At 36.4% G+C, this 21,445-nt stretch overlaps 1 protein-coding gene and 1 non-coding gene across 5 annotated transcripts in view; one reads left to right on the forward strand and one right to left on the reverse strand.

Moving 5' to 3' along the window:
• BABAM2 (BRISC and BRCA1 A complex member 2) overlaps positions 1 to 21,445 on the forward strand; it is a 626,549-nt gene that overhangs the window by 115,256 nt on the left and 489,848 nt on the right. The window lies entirely within an intron of this gene.
• On the reverse strand, positions 17,068 to 17,174 carry LOC143678383 (U6 spliceosomal RNA). Its single transcript, XR_013173195.1, has one exon. It is a non-coding gene; the product is annotated as a U6 spliceosomal RNA (small nuclear RNA).

Raw genomic sequence — 21,445 nt, forward strand, 5'->3', positions numbered from 1 at the left:
AATGGGGGTTGGCCACAGGGTCCTGCATGTGGCTCACCTGTGGAAGATCAGTGGCCTCTCCCTTCATCAGCTGCTCTCCTGTGGTTATAAGTGTCCAATCAGGTACCAGTGTTTACAGTAATTAATTTCAGTTGCTCTTTTTAGCTTGATGGTTGTTTTGGTGAAGGGATCTACTAGATCTCCTTACTCTGCCATTTTGCCACCATTAGATTAAAAAAAGTTTTCTATTGTGAAACATAATTTATATACATGAAGTAAGAAATAATAAAAAAGGAGCAATAATTTTCAAAGTACATTTTAACAAGTAGTTGCAGTACATATTTTAAAGTTTGGTATGGGATTACCATGGCACAACTTCTGGTTTTACCGTATAGGTGCTCCAAAATCAGAGGCCAAAAGAAACATCATTATAGCGATTCAGCAGTCATATTCATCTGTTAAATCCTAATTTCTCTATTACAACTCCTCCTCATTTGATCCTGCTGCTAATCTATAGGGGTCTTTGGATTATGCCCATTTTAACTTTTTCATGTTGAAAAGGCATATTGACAATATAGGATAAGGAGATGGAATTAGCTGATATTCTTGGAGAGGCTGGCTCCTCTGGGTTTCAGAACTTATCTGTCCTAGGAACTCTCTGAAAGTTATAAGTTTCAGAAAAGAAAACTTAGTGTATGAAACTTTTGTAGAGTATCAGATACAGCCCTAGGTGTTCTTTAGGGATAACAGGAATGATGTTGGTTGGAGTTTGGCAAAACATTGCAATTAGCAATATCTAACTGAAGCTTGTATAAAAATAGTCTCTTGGCTCCATTTGAACTCTCTTAGCCACTGATATATTATTTTGTTATATTTCTTTTCCCCCTTTTGGTCTGGAAGGCATTGTTAATCCCATGGTGCTAGGGCCAGGCTATCCCTGGGAATCATGTCCTACGCTTTCAGGGAGACTTTTACCACTGACTATCCTTTCCCATGGAATGGAGAAGGTAGTAATTTTCCTTGCAGAGTTTGTCTTAGAGAAAGGGAGACCACATTTGAGCAATGAAAGAGGTTTTCTGGAAGCAACTCTTAGGCATAATTATAAGTAGTCTTAGCTTCTCTGCTACAGAAATGAGTTTTATATGACTAATCCTCAAAATCAAGGGTTTGGCCTATTTTCTTAGGAGTCCTCTAAGTTTGAGATTTGAGAGAATACCAGGAATTTCCCAGATGGGGAAACTTAATAGTTCCATATTTTTTCTCCATCCTACAAGAAACTCTGCCAATGCTTTTTAATTATCAACCCACCATAGTCCGAGATATATATCTGTGTTATTACCTTAAGCCATACCAAATTACAAAGCCTTGTTCCCATTCTGGGTTCCATGCATTTATATTATTAAAATGAGCTATCCAGGCAGGTTGATTGTGTGCTGCTTAAATTAGATTCTAGACACAAAAAACCTCTCTATCTTCAGTCTCCTATAATAGGTGAAGTTCTAGAATACATACATTCTCATTCTTTGCTCTGTGTTCTGATTTACCTTAGTCCCTACCAGATCGGCTTCATTTTTATCTCTAATTGAAGCCTGATCTCTTTTTCAGTTACTTTAACAATTACTGTACATAACAATGCTGACTTTCAGAACTGCAGAATTCTAGCTCTGAGTATTAGGTATCATAGAGGTATCCAACATTCTAGAGAAATACCAGCTTATATAGCACAGCATCTCAGAATCTAGAAATACTACTCCAGACTAAATGTGACTGCTATAAGAGCTTACAATCTAGGCTCCAGTTTTCTTATAAATATTTTCTAAAAAGGTGATGTTATTTTTTTCTTTTGTTTCTGGCCTATTTTGCAGAGCAAAATGTCTCCAAGATTCATTCACTTTGTTGCATATCTTAAGACTTTTGTAGTTGCACAATATTACTTTATATGTATACATCACAGTACACCAATCTGCTTCTCAGTCATTGTGTCCTTTGACTCCCTCCGTCTATTGGGCATCAGCCCCCATCAGTTTTTATAACTTTGAACCTATTGTATCCTAGATCAGTTAGGTCACAGTTAATGGTTAAGTTCTTTTTTTTTTTGGCTTTTTAAAAGGGGAATTTAATAAGTTGCTACAGGTCTAAGACCAAGAAAATGTCCCAATTAAAGCAAGTCTATAGAAATGTCCAATTTAAGGCATCCACGGAAAGATACCTTGGTTCAAGAAGGTTGATGAAGTTCAGGGTCCCTCTCTCAAATGAGAAGGCACATGGTGAACAAGGTCAGGCTTTTCCTCTCGTCTGGAAAGGCATGTGGCAAACACGGCATCATCTGCTAGCTTTTTTTCCTGGCTTCCCTTCACGAAACTCCCTGGAAGGCGTTTTCCTTCTTCATTTCCAAAGTTCGCTGGCTGATGGACTCTCTGCTTTTTGTGGCTATGTTGTTCTCTGCTCTCTCTGAATCTCTCACTTTCTCCAAAATGTTTTCTCTTTTATAGGATTCCAATAAACTAATCAAGACCCACCCAAATGGGTGGAGACACACCTCCACCTAATCCAGCTTAACAACCACTTTTGATTAAATCACACCTCCAGGAAGATGATATAATTACAGTTTCAAACATACAATGTCGAATAGGGATTAGAAGAAACAGCTGCCTTTACAAAATGGGATTAGAATTAAAACATGGCTTTTCTAGGGTACATACATCATTTCAAACCAGCACAGGTGATGAATACACAACTATGTGATGATATAGTGAGCCACTGATTGTATACTATGGGTGGACTGTATGTGTGTGAAGATTTCTCAATAAAAATATTAAAAAAACAAACTTTGGACTGCATCGAAATCACCTGCAGGGCTTATTGAGACAGTTTGCTGGGTCCCACTCTCCTTGAATTTCTGGTTCAGGAGGAGTGGCATGGGGCCTAAAAGCTTGCATTTCTAGCAAATTCCCAGATGATGCTGACAATGTTGTTCCAAGACCACAGTGCTCTAGGATATCAGCAGAAAAAATATGTGGAAAATTCAAGGAAGGATGGAAACAAACCAAATGCCCATCAACAGATGAGTGGATCAACAAAATGGTATATACATATGATGGAATATTATGCAGCAATAAAACCAAATGACGTCCTGAAGCACACGACAGGTTGGATGAGTATTGAGGACATAATGCTGACTGAAATTTGCCAGACACAAAAGGACAGATACTGTATGATTTTACTTTTATGACCAGCATAAAGGTATAATCAGAGACTTATAATATAGAATACATGGAACTTAGAGATACATAGAAGCTAGAGATGGGTGAACTGTTAGCTAATGAGGTTGAACTCCAGTGTAGGGAAATAGATAGGAATGAAGGGGATTCTCTAGTGGGTCTAGAAGTAATATTACCATATTGAAGATGAACAAGACTGAAAGGGGTTGTGTAGACCTACGTGTCCCACGGACTCACTAGAAAAATGAATCAGTTCTCGTAAGAATTACTTCAAATATATGATTCTTATATAAAGAGTTTTTAAGTCTAGGGTACGGGGGAAAACTGCTATTGCCTGCTATGAGCTATGTTCAAAAGGAAACCGTCAGCACTACCACAGCAACAGCAGAGGTAAATAATGGGAGGAAGGACAAGAGTTAAGAAGAAGTTTAGATTTTCTATTTGGCAAGGGTGTGTTTATTGGCTTTCTTTCTCTTGGGAACAATGAAATTATCTAAAATTGAGAATGTTGATAGACTTTGGACCCTCTACATGATGCTCAATGAATGCAGGTAGCTGAAGGATGCCCTGGCAGAGAAGTAGATTGGCAAAGGACGGTGTATACATATGATCGGAGGTTGTGCTGCTACAAAAAGGAACAATGTTGTGAGGCATGCAATGATGTGAATGAACATGTGGGACATTTGGTGAGACAAAATAAGCCAGAAACAAAAAGCAACAATGGTATGGTCATCTTTAGAAAATGCTCATAAGAAAACAGGCGCCTAGATTGTAAGCTTTTAGAGCAGCCACATTAAGTCTGGAGTGGTGACTATTACTTCTGGAATTTTTAAAAATTATTTTTAATTTTTTTAAAAATATAACAACAAAGAAACTCAAACATTCTTAACAAATGATCATTCCATTCTACATATATAATCAGTAATTCACAATATCATCACATAGTTGTATCTTCATCATCATGATCATTTCTTAGGACATTTGCATCAATACGGAAAAAGAAATAAAAAGACAACAGAAAAAAATTCATACATACCATAACCCTTACCCCTCCCTTTCACTGATCACTAGTATTTCAATCTACTAAATTTATTTTAACATTTGTTCCCCCTATTATTTATTTTTATGACGTATGTTTTACTTGTCTGTTGATAAGGTAGATAAAGGGAGCATCAGACACAGGTTTTCACAATCACATAGTCACATTGTGAAAGCTACATTATTATACAATCATCTTCAAGAAACATGGCTACTGGAACACAGCTCAGCATTTTCAGGCACTTCCCTCCAGCCTCTCCATTACATCTTGATTAACAAGGTGATATCTATTTAATGCATAAGAATAACTTCCTGGATAACCTCTCGACTCTGTTTGGAATCTCTCAGCCATTTACACTTTATTTTGTCTCATTTTGTTCTTCCCCCTTTTGGTCGAGAAGGTTTTCTCAATCCCTTGATGCTGAGTTCCAACTCATTCTAGGATTTCTGTCCCATGTTGCCAGGAAGGTCCACACCCGTGGGAGTCATGTCCCACCTAGACAGGAGGAGGGTGGTGAGATTGCTTGTTGTGTTGGCTGGAGAGAGAGGCCACATCTGAGCAACGAAAGAGGTTCTCTTGGGGGTGACTCTTAGGCCTAATTTTAAGTAGGCTTGACCTATCCTTTGTGGAGTCAAGCTTCACATGAACAAACCCCAAGATTGGGGACTCAGCCTATTGCTTTGGTTGTCCCCACTGCTGTGAGAATATCAAGAATTCTCCACTTGGGGAAGTTAAATATTCCCCCTTTCTCACCATTTCCCCAAGGGGACTTTACAAATACGTTTTTACTCACTGTTCACATCACTCTGGGATTTATTGGGGCATCACTCTGGACAAACCTACAAAATCTTATGCTCTACTCAAGGTTCCATGTACTTATGATGTTCAATTAAGCTGTCCACATAAGTTATATTAGGAACTGCATTAGTCAAAATATAAATTTTGTGTAATGGTTAAGTTTTTAAAAGTTCCTGATGGAATTTAACCTCCTATAACCAACTAAATATCCATTGTTAGGTGAACAAATACAGTTCTCTACAATAAACATTTTAATAAATGCAGTTTTCTAAAACAAACATTCATTATTGCAAGGTTATATACTTTAACAGTTCTTGGAGCTTAACTATCACAGCAAACAGAAATGCCGTTTGCCTCTTTGAGGAAATAGACCTAGAAAGAAACCCAATTTTATGGTAACAAGAAAATGAATAAGTATCGATTTAAATTGTGCTCTATTGTAGCTAATATATAAATATTCTCTACTTTCCTCCTTTATCTTTTTAAGGAAAGGGTAATGGTTAACCCAGTGCTTTGCAGTTTCAAAAACACATATGTAAACAAACTGTTTATCTAAATTTTTTCATTAAATTCAATTGTAAATGTGTGGTATGTGGTTTAAACTATAATTTTAACCAAGGATGAATCCAAGTATTTGAAACTTACAGTAATTTCTTTCATAATTTTAAGCTCATGAAGTTAGACCTTAAGACTATTTTGTTGATTAAATTATATCTCTAGTCCGTAGCACAATAAAGATATTCAATTAAATATGTGTTGAAGGAATGTAAGTAGTGTATGACTGCTTAAATTAATGAATCTTAGTATTCAATTTTGTTGGTTGAAGTATAGTATTATAAAGAATGTGGACTTTTGTTTCTTGTAGCAGTCTTTTTCCAATTGAAATTTAGTCTCCCAAAAGTTATTGTATAAGGAATTTGGAACATTGCTCTTAATAATTCAGAAGACAAGAATGATGCACAGCACTTTGTAGATTTGGAGTCTTTATCAGTTTTGTGTTAGTGTATTTTACTCTGCCCTCTCAAAACAGATTAATGAAAATGAAATGTAGCTAAAATTTATATTTCTGATTATTTTTTACATCAGAAAACAGTACTTCTATGCATCCGTTTAATCTGTGAATAAAGGAAATTCAATGCAGTTAACAAGTTGAAAATGAAACACAAAGGAGAGGGCATATTTCTATCCATGAATTCATGAACTGATTTCTACAGAATCACCCACATCAAAAATTAAATAATTGAAATAAAAAAACAGTTATTATAGTGCATTATGCATATGAACTTATTGTTTCTTCAAGTCTTTCGGTAAGTGAAGATACAACTGCCCGGCAATGAAAGAGTTGTCAGTTTGTATCAGATACTCATGGAAAATGTCAAAGGTTATCTTAATTAAAGAAAAGTCCTTGAATTTCACTATTGTAGAAGAGACACTGGTATTTATTTAAAGAGGATTAAAAAATGGATTTGTAGTGATCAAGGTTAATTTGAATAAAACATATGTTCAGTTCTGTGATGAAACAACTAGAATGAATAAAAATTTACCAGTTATAAAAAGTTCACAGAGGGAGAGCTATGAACTTCGTATACACATATATTCTTTTAAAAAGCCCGAACAGTCGCACTCTATGGTACTTAACTCTTGAAGAAATTATTGTGTTTTATTTACACTATTTAAGTAGGGATAGGGCAAGGAGTGAGGCAGTTTTGCTCATATTTTGTTTCTAATCTCTTACTTTTTGCTGGCAGTTGGAGGGGCTCAATAAAGTGTTTGTGGAATGAATGAATCATGTTCATTCTTTGGATCTGGCAGTGATGAGGTTTGATGAGGAAGTGAAAGAACTCTGAAGCATTCTCAATTCTATGGGTTCTTTGAATAACACTGTTTATGCATCTATGAAGAGAGATTATTGAAATGTCTTAAGTTATATTGCACATGTCTATGGTTGATAAATCAAACAATTTGCTAACATTGGTTTCAAATTCGAAATCTTAAAAAATGTTTGTCTGTGTTTCATACTAGCAATTTTAATCAAGGACTGTTTGGGTATAAGAAACCTATTGGAACTAATACAAATTAGAGAATTTTTTGTTTATTTGTCATTATAAGCAAACAAATGGATTCCATGGTGCCCCAAGGCAGGAAATATAGCCCTGCCTCAAAGGGACTTGAATCAGGGCCTGGAAAGCTGGCAGAAACTACAGTTGCCAGCCAGCATCTGTGTCCTTGTTTGTCTTTCTCCCTCAATATATTTTATTGTCAAGACATTCATTTTATTTTTTTTTCCCTAGCTTTCTCTGTTTCTCCTCACGATAGTAGAAATGTCCTGTGTGTCCTACAGGGTGACTCAGTTCAGGGATAGCCTGTGATCACTGAGTCTAAATTCCTGGGTCCTGGGAGAGAGGGTCTGCCTGGCAGCTTGGGCCATGACCTAGTCATATGGTAAGTAGTTCTGGGACATGTATTACCAGCCTGATTGCCAGGAGCAGGGGCTGGGCAGGTAACCATAGAGGAGTCAATTATAGTATTTCAGTGAAAGTGCTTCAAAATGAAACTATAGACATTTTCCCTTTGTTTTTAACAATAAAAGAAATTCCATTGCTTATCATCTGAGAAGATTTTAAAGCTATTTGTGATGGAGTAAAGAAGTCATGCCCCAAAATTATCTTCAAAGGTTTTGAAGTTGAAAGACTTTCCCTTCAGAGGAAAATGTCTGGAAAAAAAAAATAGATTATGGTTTAGATAATATACTCTCTCTTACATCCTCAGAGAAGCAGTATAAAATTGCTATTCATTTCTAATGATTGGATACCACATCTCTAGATTTAAATTAATATTTTTTTTCTGAGAATAATTACAACAAAATGAAATCAGTTTAAGATCTGCTATTTAAATGGGATATACTATTTAATTAAACAATGGCCAGACACATACAAAGTTTGTACAGACTTGTGCAAATAGAACTCCAGAATGTCTCCTTTACTGAAGCTACTGGAAATTCAGCCATATTTTTTATTTATATCAAGCAGTGTATTGCCTGCTGTTTGTGTGTGTGTATATTTTAACACAGTGCTTCTTGTATCTCAGATCTCTTACATATTAATTTGTTTTAGCTAATCAGAATAGTGTTCTGGTTTGAAAGGATTATGTGCCCTAGAAAAGCCATGTTTTGATCCCGATCCATCTTGCATGGGTAGCTGTTTCTTTTAATCCCTATTCAGCACAGTAGGTTAGAAACTTGATTAGATTATCTGCACAGCGATATGACAAGCAATTGTGGGTATTACCCTCTGATTAGAGGAAAATGTGACTCCGCCCACTCCAGGTGGGGGTCTTGATTAGTTTGCTGGAATCCTTTAAAAGAGGGAACATTTTGGAAAGTGCTCCAGAGCCATGAGAACCATGATAGTCAGCAATCTTTGGAGATGAAGAAGGAGAACACCCCCAGGGGAACTTCATGAAACAAGAAGCCTGGAGAGAAACCTAGCAGACTTGGCTATGTTTGTCATGTGCCTTCACAGTTGAGAGAGAAACCTGAACTTCATCTGCCTTACTTGAGTGAAGGTAGTCTCTTGTTGGTGCCTTAATTTGGACATTTTCATAGACTTGCTTTAATTGGGACATTTTCATGGCCTTAGAACTGTAAACTTGCAACTTAATAAACTCCCCCCTTTAAAAGCCATTCTGTTTCTGATATATCACATTCTGGCAGCTAGTAAATTAGAACAAATAGTAATCTCAGAGTGCCCCTTCATTTCCTGTTCTTTGTCTTCTAAAACCTTACTTATGCAGTGCCACTTGGAGACACTAAGAGGCTTGGCACTGATAGCCGTCAAGCAGAAATCAGTAGCCAATTTGATGGCATTTACTTTGAGGTAGTGGTAGGTCCTAGTGTTTTTTTGGAGAAATTTATTGCATCAGCTGAACAGACATTAAGGCTTTATTGATTGAATCTTATCTGCAAGAATTTTGCACTTTGGTTTGTTTTTAAATCTTACATTTTGAAATGTGGCCAATAGTTGTTTGCATTTTATTGGGATGATAATGCTATTTTTTGAAGAATTTCTTGTTTAAAATAAATATTCTGGAAAATGTTAACCTGAGTCATCTCTCTGCTGTAACCTTTTCCCTCTCCCTTTCAGTATTTAAGAGGTCTAAATTCCTCAGCCTGGCATTCAAGGCCAGTCACAATTGGCCAACTTTGACACTCTAGCCTCCCAGTCCTCCCCATTTGGAGCCTCGGCTAACAACATTCCAAGTCAAAAGCTGGCACATCCATTTGCTCATGGTATTTCCCAACAGCTTGCTGTTCCTGCTTCTGCTTTTGTTCACATTGGTTTAGCTTCCTAGAATGATAATTCAGTAGGACAGGCCATGAAAATAATAATAGACAGTCTTGTGACATATTTGTTTTTTTATTTGAACTCACAAATATGCTACTCTGCTGGATATGTTCTGTATTACGAGGTTCCTTGGTCAGCTCTCTACTAGTCCCCAAGATCACCTCCAAGGAGAGTAGGAGTTCACCTTTTTTTTTACTGTGTCTTTTAACAGTTAAACTAAGTGAAAAAGTTGGATACTAAATCCAGGAACTTAGTATTTTGCATCATGCTGGGAGGCATTATAATTTCCTTGATAGCACAGTCCATTTTAATTTTATTTTTATCTCTTAAAAGATTCATTTACTTAAAGATTATTATTATCTAGCATTCAGGTATTTTTAGAAGTTAATTAGGGAGGTAGGTCACCTTTGATTTTAGCGAGTGTTCTAAAAAATGCTCATTGAATGGCTAATTTTGTGGATGAGACATTATCTCTCCTTTAGGGTTTGAGGATTCTTTGTCCCAGTGTTTTAGAATAGTATAATATTTTCTTGGAATTCATGGACTGTTAGAAATATTTTAAGACTAGCAACTAATATTATTAACTTATATTTGAAAAATTAGTTCTAGCTAACAGTATATATCTATAATATGGTGTTTTACTTTGCTAGCTGCTGGAATGTAATATACCAGAGTTGGAATGGCTTTTAAAAAGGGGAATTTAATAAATTACAAGTTTACAGTTCTAAGGCTGTGAAAATGTCCAAATTAAGGCAAGGCTATGAAAATGTCCAAATTAAGGCATCCAGGGAAAAATACCTTGGTTCAGGAAGGCTAGTGATGTTCAGGGTTTCTCTATCAGCTAGAGAGGCACATGGCAATGTCTACTAGCCTTCACTCCTCATTTCATAAGGCTTCCCCAGGGACGTTTTCCTTCTGCTCCAAAGGTCTCTGGCTCTGTGGGCTCTGTTGGTTCTGGTGGCTCTATAGCTTTTTCCAAAATGGTTGCCTCTTAAAGGTCTCCAGTAAGCAACTCCACCTTGAATAGGTGGAGAACATATCTTCATGGAAACAATAAAAAAGCTCCCACCCAGCGATAATGAATGAGGATTAAAGGCCATGGCTTTTCTGGGGTATATAAAATCTTCAAACCAGCACATATGGCTTTGAAGTTAATTATATTTTCTTTAAAAAATGACTGATAAAATTGCTAGACTAACTTATTGAATATTTATTTTAGAGAAGATTAGGCTTAATGATATACAATCTCATTTAATCATAAAACAATTCTGAGTTAGGGATTTATATCTACTCTTTTTTTATATCAACTTTATTGAGAAATATATAATTTACATACAATAAAATGCACCTGTTTTTCAGCATGCAGGTCCCTGCACTTTGACATTTGTTGTGAAGCTACATCACAGTGCAAATAGAAAACATTTCCACCCCCCCTAAAGATATAGAACATTTCCTTTCCTGCAAAAGTCAGTCCCCTCTATCACTATCCTCCAAGTCCCTGAGCCTGATCTGTTCTCTGTCACTATATAGCAGTTTTACCTTTTTTAGATTTTCATATAAACAGTTTTGGTATATATGTTTGCTGCTGTTTTTCACTCAGCATAATGTTTTTGAGATTTGTCCATATTATTTTTAGTATTAATACCTTGTTCTCCTTTAATTATTGAATAGTATAACATTGTATGGATAACCACTGTTTTTTTAAAATTCATTCATCTGTTGAAGGACATTCAGGCTGTTTCGAGTTTTTGGATCTTGTGATTAAAGCTGCTATTACATTCTTGTACATGTCATTTTTTTTTTTTTTTTTTTTTTTTTAAAGGAAAGACAGAGAGAAGGAAGGAAGGATAGAAGGAAGGAAGGAAGGAAGAAAGGGAAACATTTTTAAACATTTTCTTGTTTTATTGTATTCTGTTTCTCCGTTTTTGTTACATGGGCTGGGGCCGGGAATCGAACCGAGGTCCTCCGGCATAGCAGGCAAGCACTTTGCCCGCTGAGCCACCGCGGCCCGCCCCATGTCATTTTTTGTGGAGATATGTTTTCATTTCTCTTGGGTAAATTCCTAGGAATGATATCATTATGTCATAAGCTAAGTATGTTTAACTTTATTCATATTTACCCAACTAATTTCCATAGTGGTTTTACTATTTTACATTCCTATTAGCAGTTTATGAGCATTCCGGTTATTTCATATCTTTGCCAACATTTGGTATTTTTGGTCTATTTTTATTCTGAAGGTTTTTAAAATAACTTTTCCCCTCAAACTTTTAAGTTAATTGTTGTTTCGGCCTGCTAAAGCTTTCAGAATGCAATATACCAGAAATGAATTCGCTTTTATAAAGGGAATTTATTAAGTTACAAGTTATAATTCTAAGGCTGTGCAAATGTTCAAATTAAGGCACCAACAAGAGGATACGGAAGGCTGATCGAGTCCTGGGTTTCTCTGTCACATGGAAAGGCACATGGTCATGTCTGCTGTACTTCTCTCTGGGCTTCTGGTTTTTCTGTCTGTTTTAGCATTAATATCTCCATGGATATAATCTAATCAAAAGGTCCTACCACAATTGGGTGGGCCACATCTCCATGGAAACAACCTAATAAAGAGATCCCACTCACAATAAGTTTGCACTTATAAGACTAAATTAAAAGAGCATGGCTTTGCTGGGGTACCTAACAGTTTCAAATCAGCACAATTGTGCAATATAGAAAACTGAAAAACATATAAAGCAAAGAACACAAAAGTCATCCAGGATCGCAAGCAGTTTACAGTTTGACATATCCTTTTATCTCCTGTGTGTATATGCACACAACTGATCATACGTTTTTATGTGGTTCGGATCACACAGAATACATTATGATTTTTCACACATCATTGATATTTACCAATTCAACGTCCCAAAGCTATGAGTACTGTGATAACTAAGAATATATGACACCAACTCAATCAGGAGAAAAGAATGTATTCCTGCCTTTCTTGGGGATAAAAATTTCATAAAAGATAAAAATGGCAACAGTCCTCTATAGATATTGGCAGAGTTACATATACTTCATTCCCTGAATGTTCAATTTAAAATGAGACATGAAGCAACAGAGTACAATAAGTATAACGCTTCTAAGAGAATTCATTATCAGATGTATATTGAATTGTTAGTACAAACATATGTTTCCATTGAATTATTTAATAATTTTTCTTGTGGTACTGCCAAGAGATGTGGACATACATCAATGGTTAGCATTGAAATGAAAATACGAACATATTTGAATACATCCCTCCCCCTGCATGTCCTTCTGCCCCTCTGCAGTCAAGTCAATGAACAAGTCCTGATGCATACTGCTCAGAGGTGGCTTACCAATTCCATTTCAAAGATGCTTCTTTTCTATTGACTTAACAAAAGGATATTTATAAATTCATTAATTCACTAGCTCTACTTTTTATCATACATTCTCACCTTAAGATATCTAAAAAGCTTAGATGTGAAATAAAGAATGAAACATTTGCAATAAATAGATATTTTACAAAACATGCATATAGAACTATGGTTATATTCAAAAACTGTCTTCTACATATAGAGATACTAGCGAGGAACCCTTCCCTTTACCCTTCCTCTTCCATCATTTCAGTGACTCAGTGCAGAAATATGTCTAGCTCCGAGAGGTGAATTAACAAAGTCACTTCAGAAGATAGTCCTTCTTATAAATGAACACAGGGACATTTTTAAAGGAATTATTTTTACTACCTCTCCTTTTAACATGCTTTGGACATTAGGACTTGCCTTTTAATGCCCAACAATCAGTAAAATGCCTATACAGAATAATGGTCAGACAATCTGAACTTGTCTAACAACTCACAGGTTAAGAACCCTTCCCTCTCTCTGCATTTCCTTCCCTGCACCTCCCCACACCTTGTTAGCATAGTGCTCAAAGATTTCTAATTTAACAATTCTGTTCCCAAAATAAGCCATTCCTATGTATTAGCAGAAAAAAATTTAAAGAGCTATTTTATACTTTCCACTTTTAAAATGTTATATACTACTAAAAAAAAAAGTTATATACTTCTAAGCACTTGGAAAAACTGTATGTCTCAAATAAGTACTTAAGTTTGTCCGCGATACACACGGTAGCATTGAATAAACCACACACATGGTAAGAAAGGATATAATCTGAAAGTGTCTTCTAAATAGGAATGTTTTCATCTAGAATACTTCCCCCTCTCACCTCTGTTAACCCAGTGGTTGCATCTGTGAAGTGCTTAGAAGAGATTTTAAACAACTTTGCTTCCACAAGCAAAATTCTGTCGTTTCAGAACAAAGTTCTTAACACAAAATGTATTAGTTTATTAACTTTACTTCTGTCATCATGGCTACTCTTTGATATCTAGAAAGACTAAATGACATAAAAAGAGGACTCATTTATCCTTTATACACAGAGCAAAGTAAAAAAATGTACCAAACATACAGGATGGTGGTGTATCTTGCCTAATTAAAGATGTATGGGCATCGAGGCATTGGCTCTTCCTTCTCCCTCCTCCCTGAACCAGCACAAACATAATGCATACTGCTCTGGAGGTGGTTTTAGCATTCCATTTCCAAAAGATTATTTCATTTGAATTTTAACAAAACAGTCTCTACACAATGTGTTACTTTACTCTCTCTACTTTTAACATACTTTGTGCACTTATAAACATTGAGAAAGACTAGGTGTTTCAAATAAGGACTAAAATTTGTCCAGTATAAACAAACTAATATTGAATAAACTACACATGTGTAACAAGGGCTATATTTGAAAGTGCTTTCTAAATAGAAACATTCTGGTCTAGACCCCTTCATTTCTCCCAGTTCTTTCTCTCTACCACAGATGCAGTGGATGAGTTATAGGTACATGGGATTTTCCAGTTTCATTTGCAAAAGTCATTTTCAGAAGATAGAACTTCTATGAATTTTAACACAAAATGTACAAAATGTGTTCGTTTCCTCACTCTACTTTTATCATACATTGGCAAGCTCTTTAATATCAAGAGACTAGATATCAAAAGTTAGGATTCAATGGTTTATTATTTACACGATATGTAGAGTACAGCAAAGTTAAATGAATGCACATAACATACAGGGCAATGGATAATCAGAAATTTTCTAGTACACATTAGCAAACCACCTTTTGTAATTTCTTCCCTCCTACTTCCCTCAAACCAATGAGCAAGGACAAGAGTACATTACTCAGAGGTAATTTAACAATTCCATTCCCAAAGACAGTATTTCCTACCAATTAAAAAAAATTATTTATGATGTTATTCTATCACCTCTATTTTTAAACACATCAAGCACTTCTACACATTTAGAAAAACTAGATATTTTAAATAAAAACTTACTTGTCTACTACATATATAGTATTATTAAATAAAACTGCACACACATAACAATAGTTATAATCTGAGGTATCTCCTAAACATGAACGTCTTGGCCTTGAACCACCTTCCTTACTTCCTTTTCTCCACCACCAGTTCAGTAGACGAGTGTGGCAAGTGTAAGGCTTAGAAGTGGTGGAACAAATTCTTACCCCAAAGTCATTTATAGAAGACAGGCTTTTTAGTGAATTTCAATACAAAGTATACAAAACATGCCAACTGGCAACCTCTTTGACATCTAGAGACTACATGTTGCAAAATTAGGACTGATTTGTCCTTTATGTGTACTCTACATACAGTACACAGCAGTTCAAGCAGAACATGCAAAAAAATGTTTTGTATGAAATTGTCCAAGTGTGAATACACTAGCATATTATATTTTGCAGTTGCTTCCCTCTTTCCTCCAAACAACTGAACAAGTATATAGACAGTGGTATGCTGCTCACAGAGATGGGTTTAGCAATCCCATTTCCAAAATAGACTACATCCTATGAATTTGAGCAAAATGATATTTACAAAGTAGTATTTTACAACTACTTGGAACATGTATTGAGCACTTCTAAACATCTAGGCAGACTAGATTTTTCAAAGAAGGACTTACTTTGTCCATTGTACTCAGAACAGTCTGAAGTAAACTTATACATATAACAACAGTTATAATCTGTGTCTTCTAAGTATGAACATTTTGGTCTAGAACCCTTTCCTTTTATGCTTCCACCAATCCTGTGGGCTGTAGTGCTAAAAATTTCAGGAAGACAATCTTTCCTAGGAATTTTAGCACAAAATGCATGAAATGTATTAGTTTACTATTTTTGTCATACAATGGTAACTTCTTTAACATCTAGAAGGCTAGATGCATAAATTAGAATGTTTGTCCATTACATATACTATATATACAGCAAGGTAAAACCAAATGCACAAATATAGGGACAGTAGTTAATCTTGCTTCATTATAAAACATGCTGGCACAGAGCCCTTTGTACTTCCTTCTCTCTCTGCCCCCAAACCAGTGCCCCCCAAGATGTGTACTACCCAGAGAGGTGATTTGGCCATTCAAAAAAATTCCACAATATTTTGTATGAATTTTTAACAAAGAGATATTTACAAAATGTGTTCTTTTACTGCCTCTACTTTTAACATATGTCAGGCACTTCAGAACATCTAGGAAAAGGAGATATTTCAAAAAAGTACTTAGCATTGTCAAATATATAGAGAATAGTGAGGAATAAAAGGCTCACCCAGAACGATGGTTATAATATGAAAATATTTTCTAAATACAACCAGTCTGGCATAGAACTTTCTCTTCCTCTTTTCAGCCTTCTGCTCCACATCCTCAAACCTACAGGACAAGTATGGATCTGTGTTGCTCCCAGTGTGGCTCCCAGAGACAGTCTAAATTCCATTTCAAAGTCATTTCCAGAAGATATTTCTTTTCTATTATTATTATTTTTAAATAACAAATGGACATTACAAGATGTATAATTTTCTAACTTTGTCATGTGTTGGCAACCTCTTTACATCTAGAAAGCCTAGACTAGCAAATGTTTTCAATTAAAAGATTGGGGGGAAAGTTGAGAGCAGCTTTTTCATATTATACACACAGGCCTTCTACAGATGGCCAATAAATCTCCCCAGAGGGTGGTGGCACTTCTTATTGAAAAAATGTGCCATGCTGTTAAAGTATTTCTCTTTTCCAATATCAAGGAAGGTCTGGTGGAAAAAGACTAACCATGCAATGACCCAGTAAACCTTTCTCCAGTCATCGTCCAGGGCTCCACTCACCTTCCAGGTCCATGAAGATCTCTGTCCATCTTTGTTGGGACCAAGTGGTATCTCGTCCAGTTGTGCAGAGCCATCACCTTAGGTCCCAGATATGTACATCTCCATGGTCTGAAGAGATGGCTGAAATGAGTCCATGCAGACCTGCCTTCTGGGCTCTGGAGGCCCCTAAGGCCCCTCCACAGCCTTTGGGTAGCTGCCATTCTACGCTCCTTGCCATGCCTGTGGACCATCCAAAGGCAGAGTCCTCTGGGCCTGGTGGGGCTTGGTCACCTCCCAGCAGGTTTGGTCAGGGAAACCTGGTGGCCAGCGGAGTCCAAGCTCAGAGAGGACATAAGGGGAGGGGAGGGCAGGGTTCCATTGCTGTCCCAGGGCCTGAACTGGACTAGTGGGCATTCATGGTGAGGTTTCTGGGTCTCCTCAGGGGCCATAGTCCACCCCTACACATGGGTGAGAGCTTTTCACTGCTCTGTCTACTGGACTGTTGGTCTTTTTTTTTTTTCTTTTTTAAATATGGAACGCTTCACGAATTTGTGTATCATCCTTGTGCAGGGGCCATGCTAATCTTCTCTGTATCATTCCAATTTTAGTGTATGTGCTGCCGAAGCGAGCACACTGCTGGTCTTTTTAATTTAATACACATTGTGGTTTTAATTTGCATTTTCATATGTTTATTGGCTAACTATATATCTTCCCATTTGACGTGTCTGTTCAAATCTTTTGCTCAATTTCTTGATGGGGTTGCTGGTCCTTTTGTTGAGATAAGTGTTCTTTATATCTTTTGGAAATGCATCCTTTGTCAGTTTATATGAATCATCAATATTTCCTCCCAAACTGTGACTCCCCTTTTCATTTTCTTAATGTTATCTTTCAAAGAGCAGACATTTTTAATTTTGATGAAATTCAATTAAAGTCCAGCTTAAGTTTTTATAGTTTATGCTTTTGACTTTCTGTTTAAGAAATCTTGCTTGCCTGAGGAAGTTCTTGAAGGTTTTCTCCTGGAAGTTTTATATTTTTAGTTTTGACATTTTGGTCTATGATCCATTGAGTTAATTTTGACCATTTATATATATGAATTAACCATTTACGCCCACTTCTGATCTTTCTGTTAATCTATATGTTTTCTTTTATCATTTTTTAAATTGTAAAATGTAACATATATATAAAGCAAAGAAAGAAAAAAGCAATAATTTTCAAAGCAAACTTCAACAGTAGTTACAGAACAGATTCTAGAGTTTGTCATAGGCTATCATTCACCATCTCGGATTTTTCCTTCTAGGTGCTCCAAAGCACTGGAGACTAGAAGGAATATTAATATAGTGATTCAGCAGTTATACTTGTTTGTTAATTCATGTTTTCTCTGTTATACCTCCTCTTTCTCCTTTGATCCTTCTCCCAATCTGTAGGGATCTTTGGGCAATGCCCATTCTGACTTTTTCATGTTGAAAAGGGGTGTTAACATTAAAGGAGAAGGGGATGTAACTAATTGATAATCTTGGAGAGGCTGGTCCCTCTTAGTTTAGGATTTATCTGACCTAGGGACCCTTTGGAAATGACAGGTTCCAGAAAAGCAAACCTAGTACCTGAAACCTTTACAGAGTCTCAGTCTGAGCCCTAGATATTCTTAAAAGTCAAAGGAGTCATGTTGATTGAAGTTTAAAAACCATGGCAATTAGTGCTGTCTAACTGAGGCTCATATTAGAGTAACCTCCAGAATAGCCTCTTGACTCCATTTGATCTGTCTCAGCCACTGATGTCTTATTTTATTATACTTCTTTTCCCTGTTTTGATCAGGAATGTGTTGTCAATCCCATGGTGCCAGAACCAGACTCATTCCTGTGAATTACACCCTACGTTGGAAGGGAGATTTTCACTCCTAAATGTCATGTTCCATGTAGAGAGAAGAGTAATGATTTTCTTTGTAGAGTTGAGCCCAGAGAGAGAGAGAGAAGCCACATCTGAGTGACAAAGAGGGTTCCTGGAAGCAACTTTTAGGACCCATAATGGGTAATCTTAGTTTCTCCCCTACAGAAATAAGTTTCGTAAGGGCGAGCCTCAAAATCCAGGGTTTGGCCAATTTTCTTGGGGGTCCCCAATGGTTGAGAGGGTGCCCAGGGTTTGCCAGATTGGAATGTTTTATATATAGGACCCTCAAGTGACTCTACCAATACTTTTAAATTATCAGCCCACCATAGTCTGAGATGTATCCTGGTATTTACATTAAGCCAACAGAACTACAAGGCCTATTCCCATTCTGGACTCCAGGACTGGGTTGTTTAAATGAGCCACCCAGACAGGCCAATATAGATTATGTCTAGAAAATTTAGATTCTAGGCATAATAAACCTCTCTGCCTTTGGTCTCATACAACAGGCCAAGGTCTAAAATACATACACTGTCATCTTTTACCCTGCATTCGAACTCACCCCAAACCCATCCAGATTGGCCTGGTTTTAAACTCTAATTGAGGCTTGATCTCTTTTTCAGTTAATTTAACTGTTATTATATATAACTGTGCTAACTTTCAGGGCTGCAGCAGTCCACCTCTGGGTCCTAGACATCACAGAATCACCCAAAATTCCAGGAAAATACCAGCTGATACACACAAAGCTCACTGTTTCAGAATCTAGAAATACATTTACAGCTTCAGACTAAGTATGGTTACTACAAGGGCTTACAATCTAGTCTCCCATTTTCATAAAAATGTTTTCTGAGAGAGACCTTTGCATATTTGTTCTTTTCTTTCTGGCTTATTTCGCACAACAAATTGTTCCCAAAGTTTATTCAGTTCATTGTGTGCCTCTTTTTTTTATTTATTTATTTTTTTATTTTTTTTATTAATCAAAAAAAAGAAAAGAAATTAACACAACATTTAGAAATCATTCCATTCTACAAATGCACTCAGTAATTCTTAGTATCATCACATAGATGTATGATCATCATTTCTTAGTATATTTGCATCGATTTAGTAAAAGAACTAGCAAAACAGCAGAAAAAGATATAGAATGTTAATATAGAGAAGAGAATTAAAATAATAATACTAATAATATATATATATATATATAAAAAGGAAAAAGAAAAAAAACAAAAACAAAAGATACAAACACACAAACAAACAAACAAAAAACCATATTTCAGGTGCAGCTTCATTCAGTGTTCCAACCTAGTTACATTACACTTAGATATTATTGTGCTGTCCATTTTTGAGTTTTTGTATCTAGTCCTGTTGCACAGTCTGTATCCCTTCAGCTCCAATTACCCATTATCTTACCCTGTTTCTAACTCCTGCTGGTCTCTGTTACCAATGATATATTCCAAGCTGATTCTCGAATGTCGGTTCACATCAGTGGGACCATACAGTATTTGTCCTTTAGTTTTGGGCTAGACTCACTCAGCATAATGTTCTCTAGGTCCATCCATGTTATTACATGCTTCATAAGTTTAGTCTGTCTTAAAGCTGCATAATATTCCATCGTAGGTATACGCCACAGTTTGTTTAGCCACTCGTCTGTTGATGGACATTTTGGCTGTTTCCATCTCTTTGCAATTGTAGATAATGCTGCTATAAACACTGGTGTGCAAATGTCCGTCTGTGTCTTTGCCCTTAAGTCCTTTGAGTAGATACCTAGCAGTGGTATTGCTGGGTCGTAATCCATTCTGCCATTCTATGTCTTTTGATTGGGAAATTCAGTCCATTAACTTTTAGTGTTATTACTGTTTGGATAATATTTTCCTCTACCATTTTGGCTTTTGTATTATATATATCATATCTGATTTTCCTTCTTTCTACACTTTACTCCATACCTCTCTCTTCTGTCTTTTCGTATCTGACTCTAGTGCTCCCTTTAATATTTCTTGCAGAGCTGGTCTCTTGGTCACAAATTCTCTCAGTGACTTTTTGTCTATAAATGTTTTAATTTCTCCTTCATTTTTGAAGGACAATTTTGCTGGATATAGGAGTCTTGGTTGGCAGTTTTTCTCTTTTAGTAATTTAAATATATCATCCCACTGTCTTCTAGCTTCCATGGTTTCTGCTGAGAAATCTACACATAGTCTTATTGGGTTTCCCTTGTATGTGACAGATTGTTTTTCTCTTGCTGCTTTCAAGATCCTCTCTTTCTCTTTGAACTCTGACATTCTAACTAGTAAGTGTCTTGGAGAATGCCTATTTGGGTCTATTCTCTTTGGGGTGCGCTGCACTTCTTGGATCTGCAAATTTAGGTCTTTCATAAGGGTTGGGAAATTTTCAGTGATAATTTCTTCCATTAGTTTTTCTCCTCCTTTTCCCTTCTCTTCTCCTTCTGGGACACCCACAACACGTATATTTGTGCGCTTCATATTGTCATTCAGTTCCCTGATCCCCTGCTCAAGTTTTTCCATTCTTTTCCCTATAGTTTCTGTTTCTTTTTGGAATTCAGATGTTCCATCCTCCAGTTCACTAATTGTAGCTTCTTTCTCTTTAGATCTACCATTGTAGGTATCCATTGTTTTTTCCATTTTTTCTTCTTTGTCCTTCACTCCCATAAGTTCTGTGATTTGTTTTTTCAAATTTTCTATTTCTTCTTTTTGTTCAGCCCATATCTTCTTCATGTCCTCCCTCAATTTATTGATTTGGTTTTTGAAGAGTTTTTCCATTTCTGTTCGTATATTCAGCATTAGTTGTCTCAGCTCCTGTATCTCATTTGAACTATTGGTTTGTTCCTTTGACTGGGCCATATCTTCAATTTTCCGAGCGTCATCCATTATTTTCTGCTGGTGTCTGGGCATTTGATCAGATTTCCCTGGGTGTGGGACCCAGCTGGTTGAAAGCTTTTTCTGTGAAATCTCTGGGCTCTGTTTTTCTTTTCCTGCCCAGTAGGTGGCGCTCGTGGCGCTCGTCTGTCTGC

The sequence above is a fragment of the Tamandua tetradactyla genome, chromosome 3 (genome assembly GCF_023851605.1).
Source record: "Tamandua tetradactyla isolate mTamTet1 chromosome 3, mTamTet1.pri, whole genome shotgun sequence".
Taxonomy (NCBI): Eukaryota; Metazoa; Chordata; class Mammalia; order Pilosa; family Myrmecophagidae; genus Tamandua; species Tamandua tetradactyla.